Source organism: Lepidochelys kempii, chromosome 1, assembly GCF_965140285.1.
Source record: "Lepidochelys kempii isolate rLepKem1 chromosome 1, rLepKem1.hap1, whole genome shotgun sequence".
Lineage (NCBI taxonomy): Eukaryota > Metazoa > Chordata > Testudines > Cheloniidae > Lepidochelys > Lepidochelys kempii.
In genome coordinates, this window is record NC_136380.1 from 159478986 (window position 1) to 159485221 (window position 6236).

The following is a 6236-nucleotide window of genomic DNA, read 5'->3' on the forward strand; positions in this document are numbered from 1 at the left end:
TCATTGAAAATCAATGGGAGTTAGATACCTATGTGCCATTTCTCCCCCTAAGGTATTTTCTCCATCTTATTAACCCATATGTACAGTTGGGGTGGATGTCAGCTCCAGACGACTAGATTTTTGTCTAGACTAGGCTTGAAATGTGTGATTTAAAGCCATCTTGATCTAAAGGTCTTGTCTGCATGGGGAAATGGACTGAAATAGTTACTAGAAGGCAATAGCCATTCTGGAACAGCTTTACATGTAGTCACTTATTCCAGAATAACAGGTTTCAGAGGAACAGCCGTGTTAGTCTGTATTCGCAAAAAGAAAAGGAGTACTTGTGGCACCTTAGAGACTAACCAATTTATTTGAGCATGAGCTTTCGTGAGCTACAGCTCACTTCTATTCCAGAATAGTTTCCCCATGTAGAGAAGCCCTAACTAACACCTTCCAAAACTCTAGGCAGGACAAGCAAGTTGTACTTTAACAAGTGCAATACTGATTGCCTTAAAGCCTAATGAAGCTTAGCTCATGCTGATGTACAACTTGCCTTGTGAGGCTAGAGTTTTTAGAAGGTGTTAGTTAGACTGAGCTAGATAACATGATCACATGCATTTTTTAAGTTCTGGTCTAGACCAGACCCTATTTGCCATGTTTACTCCCAGGAGTTATGGGGCTTTTTCCTAGTATTAACAGCCACTTCTAATCAAGTTCTCTTTTCCCTAAAAGAAACAAATCAAAGGGATGAAACCTCATCTCAAATGTGGCTCCAGACCCAGGAGCTCATTGTGCTCTTGCTGTCCCAGTCGCCCAGATGAAATAGTTTGCTTTAGGGATGTGATTTGCCTCTCTTATACTGTAGCTCCATTTATTTCAGTTTCTCCTGATTTACACTTACATTTACTCTACCTGGGATACAGTGTGTGACAGAGACCCAAAATGAAGGTCACAAACATTATTCATGTAGAAGATTTAAAATGCTGTGGGAGTTGTCCTGGTATTGTAAAGGGCTTTCTTCACCTGCAGTTGCATGATCTTCTCTTTCTGATATAGCTTTCAGCAATAAGAGTGGAATTGGTGTGAAAAACAGGTAACGCTGGCACTAAAATGGGTGTTGTCCCTCAGAATGAGGCCTATTTGAGTGGTAAGCCGCAGGAGAATTAAGCCAGAATGTATACCTTTAGACTGCGTTACTAAACTCCTGCTAAGTGTGTAGTTGTTGTCACAGCCTGCCCGTGCTGTAACCTAATGTGCTGTCTTTTCTCCCAGGTATATGTCTGTTTGAATTATTTATATGCATGTAGCCATAGAGCATGGAGTTTCCTTTTAGACCACTACAAACCTTTTTTTAACACTGCCAGTTGCATTTTGGGTAACTTGGTAGCAATAACTGGACAAGGGAAGCCAGGTCTAACACGCAACTTGGTGGCATTTTCCTGCCATGGTGGAGAAATGAGGAAATTGGGGGGAAGTGCATGGTGGTGGCACAGAGAGCCATTGGCCTGTGGGGAAAGAGGACATGGTGTGGGGTGGAGGAAGAGAGTGTACAGAGCCCCTAGTTTGGGAGGGAGAATGGGGGACTCTAGTATGTGGGCAAGGGGAATGGAGAACACTGGCATGAGGGTGGGGGTGGGTTGCACAAAGTCTCTAAAATAGAGGGGATAACAAGGTGGCACACAGGGAACTTGCAGGTGGGAATGGAGGGATGCAAGGAGCTCCTGATGTGGCAATGTGCTTGGCCTACAGAAGCAATAAAGTGTATAACCCACTATTATATGCTGCTTTTGTACTAGCTTGGTAATAGCTCGATAATATAGATCCACCCATGGCAATAGACAGTTATAGTTAGACATGACTGTCTCCCAGCTAGCATGCAGATGGAGGCCACATCCAACAACTCCAGTGGTTTCCCCATTATGTACTGAAACCTTAGGATCTATCAGCATGGTCAGCTGTCAGGAGCAGGCTGGCCTCAGCACCCACAGTGAGCCCCACTGAAGTCACTGAGGCTCCTGGCAAGTGCAGGGGTTGGACTGCACAGAAACCATTGACCTCAGTGGGGATCTGCATGGGTGTTGGGACCTGCCTGTGTGAATAAACTTGCTGGACTGGGGCCTTAGTTTGCCACCCTACTCCCTACCCCTCAACCCCACACCCTTCCAAAAAAAAACCTTGAAAGGAAAAGGAATTAAAGATACACTGTAAACCAGAGCTATAGTGGTGGTGGTCCTTATTTGTAATGTGGTAGTACCCCAGGGCCCCAGTTATGGCTCACAGCCCCATTGGGCTAGGTGCAGGACAAACACATAACAAAAAATTGGCCCCTGCCTCAAAGACCTTACGGTCTATGAGATGAGGGACAACAGGTGGATACAGACAGATGGGGAATACAATGAGATGACAATGGCCGATGGGTAGTGGTCTCAGCATACCCACTGCCTAGCCGTTGTCGAGTTTTGAAGGAGGACAATGAGTAGAGCCCTGTGATGGTGCGGGGCCTGTTGAAAATGAAGTTGCAGATACAGGCACTGCCTCATGTCTTTACTTGGCAAAACCCTGAGCCTGACACATGCTCACAAATGTTCATAAAGTGCTTTGAGATCATCGCCTGCAAAGCTCTCTGGCACTGTAAAAGCATATAAATGGATCAAATCCTGAAATTACCTACTCAAGCCTTACTTACTGGGGATTTTGCCTGAATATTAAGTGAGTAATGACTGAGATTTGGCCTATACATATTACACATCATTATTGTTTAAATGGGAGTTGTCTGTCTGGGATTTTTAATTTGTTTGCATTTGTCTTGGTTACATTTGGACGGAACAAGTACTGAATAAACATATTTGCTGGTGTTCCCTGCTGTGTTTAATACTACCTGTGCTGTTTCTAGACCACCACTCTTCACTGGCTCTTGCCTGGTTTGTTAGAAGGCCAAGGATGAATTGTCAAGTGAGTGGGAAATTGCCCCATGAAAAGTGCTGCCAACCTAGACCCTCCTACATCCCTTCCTAGGTCACAAGCAGCCACAGCTAGACTCACATCCTGACACACACACACGCTTGTATCTTGAAGACATGCCCCCACACCTGACTTCCCTAGCTGTCAATTCCCCCAACTCTACCATGCACACCCCTCAGATGACAAACCCAGAGTAACTCTCTTAGCCTGCTGTAATAATATTAAGAGTCTCATCTTTGGGGTGAAAATATCTAATCAGCCCACAAATTATTTTTTGCAGAAAAAATTACAGCATAAAACAGTCCAGCCTTGCTCATAAAAATCTACTAGTTCTTTCTTTTTTTAGATCTTGCTTTAAGACATACAAGGCCAGATTCTCAGCTGATTTTAAACCAGCTCCATATGGAGCTGTGCTGATTTAAACCAGCTGAGGATCTGTCCCCTAATTTAAGGCAGAATTGTCTCTAGCATGTCTTTCTAAATGCATAAACGGAAAATGCCTCAGTGTAACTTCCCAGCAGTATGTCCTATAAGTGAGAATTTCATAACAGAGTAAAACTGGATTTATGCCAAGCCAAATATTGGCCTCACTGTGAAGTAATGTGGCAATAGCAGATCCAGCCATAGAAAATTATCTATAGCGTCAACTTCAAGGAAAAGAAAGGATTCTTATCATACTGGGAAATGGGAAGAGTCAAGATTTTGATTTCCCCCCATAACCACTGCAGCTGCTCAGTATTCAGCATTGCTACTAAGATCAACCTAATACCCTGTTAGATCTAAAAACTGATCTGTCCTGACAAGTTTGTTATCGTGAAGATAGATCATGAACAAACTAAGGCATTTGGCACCTATAAAATATATATTTGATCTATCTATGGCTAAGATCCGTTTACAACAAATAAAGAGAGCTCAGTTTATAAGCTTAGCAAATAATACCAGGGGCTAAAGTTTCAAACCTAGGCACCTAAATGAGGGTACCCAGTTTCAGTGTGGGCACTCAAGTTAGCATGTAGGTGCCCAAATACCCATTTTAAGTACTAAGTGCTGATCTGAGTGTCCAAATGTGGAACTGAGTGCCATAATTTAGGCACCAAATATTACATAGAGGGCCTCTGAGATTTTTCAGAGCTGACTCATCTATCTATTATATTTCAATGAGAGTTGTGTGGCTAAATCCCCTATTCAGCTGTGAAAATCTCAGCCTTTGGTTTTATGGTAAAACTGGGTCTTGACAGCTTGCCAATTACTCTGTGAGCTACCAGTTTGCATAGGGACTATGTTTATTCTCATTAATTTGGGAAGAAGACTCCCTTGCACTGGGTCAGTTTCTGAAGAGTACTGCTCACAGTAACTTGGCTGTATTTCAACAGGACACTTGGAGCCGCTCTCTAAAAAAAAAAAAAAGTACTCATTTAGATTTATCATTGTTTGACTGCACTAGAGCAGGAAGCAATACTTATGTTTACGGAATCCTTTAAAAGGCCTGCCTTTCCTATGGACAGATAAAAATACTAGAGCTGATTGGGAATTTTCTGTCCGTTTTTTGTTTTTTTGGATGGAAAATGTTTCTGCAAAATTGAAATTTTCAATGGGGAAAACTGAAATGAAATATTTCATTTGGGTCAGTTCATCATTAAACTGCCTCTGTCTGCAGTGCACCATGGGTGTTGTAGTTTAGGTGCTTTATGCTCCCGTTCTCTCCTATGGGCTGGGCTCCTTGACTGGACTATATCTCCCATGGTGCACCCTAGTGTCCCCTCTGACTGAAAAAAACAGTGAAATTGAGGAATCACATAACTGCAGTACACCATGGGAGATGCTCTCTGGCAAGGGAGCCTGGCCCCTAGCAAAAGAAGAGGGCATGAGGCAACTGAAATAAAACTCCCAGGAGGCACCATAGGCAATTGTAATGTCAAACTCACAACTGAATTGAAATGTTGATTCAGAAGTGTGAAAATGTTGGAATTTTTTGTTCTGCACTTGGGATGAAAACAGATGCAGAGAAATTAGTGGAGTGATCTGTGACAGGAGAATCCTTATCAAATTGAAAAGTAAGATCTACAAGATGATAGTTAGGCCTGGACTTTTGTGTGGCTCCAAAAGACAGGGACTCAGGAAGAGACAGGAGCAGATCTTGAATGCAGTGGAAATGAAAATATTAAGATGGATGCTCAGACTTACAAAGATGGACCATGTTCAGAACAAACAAATTAGAGGAAGTGTGAAGGTGGTACCTATTCTAAAAAGGCTGAGGTAATCCAGGTTGAGATGGTTTGGACATATGAAAAGATCAGAAGACTGTACAGGAAGGTGTTAAACTTAGAAGTGGAGGGTACAAGAAAGGTTGGAAGACCTAAAACTAGATGGATGGATGTCATATGAAAGGATTTGATTAGCTGTAGAGTTTCCAAGGAATTGCTTCAAGGCAGACTAGAATGGAGAGAGACTCAAAGAGCCAACCCATATAGATAGGCCCCAGGCTAGAAGAATTGGGATAAAACGAATGTGAAAATATAAGAATTTCCCACAGGACAAATTCCAATTTTTGCTGAGCTGTAATAGATATCTATTTACATCTATGGAGATATAGAATATTATCTAGCCGCCCACACACTGACCTCTATACTTCTCAAAACATTCCTGTCCTGACAATGAGCTAGTGCTTGCATGAATGGTTCCTTTTGTTCTGAGCTTATATAACTCAAGTGTCTCTGATAATCAAGTCAAATTCTATCTATCTTGGACACTTTTATTATTCTTCCCACGTGAAAAATGCGAAATATTTTATACGTGGGCAAGTGCTTCCTCTGAGAAGCAGTGAGGCAATGAAGTGACAGACAAGTGCTGTTCAAAGAGCGATATCATTCATGGCAGATAAATATATGTAGCAGTAAATGGTTTCTGTGGGCAATATAGTTTTGAAGTGGTCAGGACACTTGCCAGCCATCGGATCTGTTTATTGTGAATATTCTACTTTCTTGAGTAAGATACAATTCAACACACTACAATATAAAACACCCAAACAACTCCCCCCCCCTCACTCCCCCAAATTGCTTTGCCTCACCAGTTGGAAAGTGCTGTGCTGCTGTTTTCTTTGACTCTCTTTTCATGTCATTGTGGGGGCGGCACTAAGGTAAATAGATGTACAAAGGCAGGTTTAAAACACAATTGCATGAGGGCATGGCCTGTTTGGAAAAGGAGTTGTTATGCAATTGCTCAGCGACCCTGTCACTAAAGATTTCAATGCAGTTTGTAAGAAGATCATGTTTGATATGTCTGTGTTGTGACTGGCT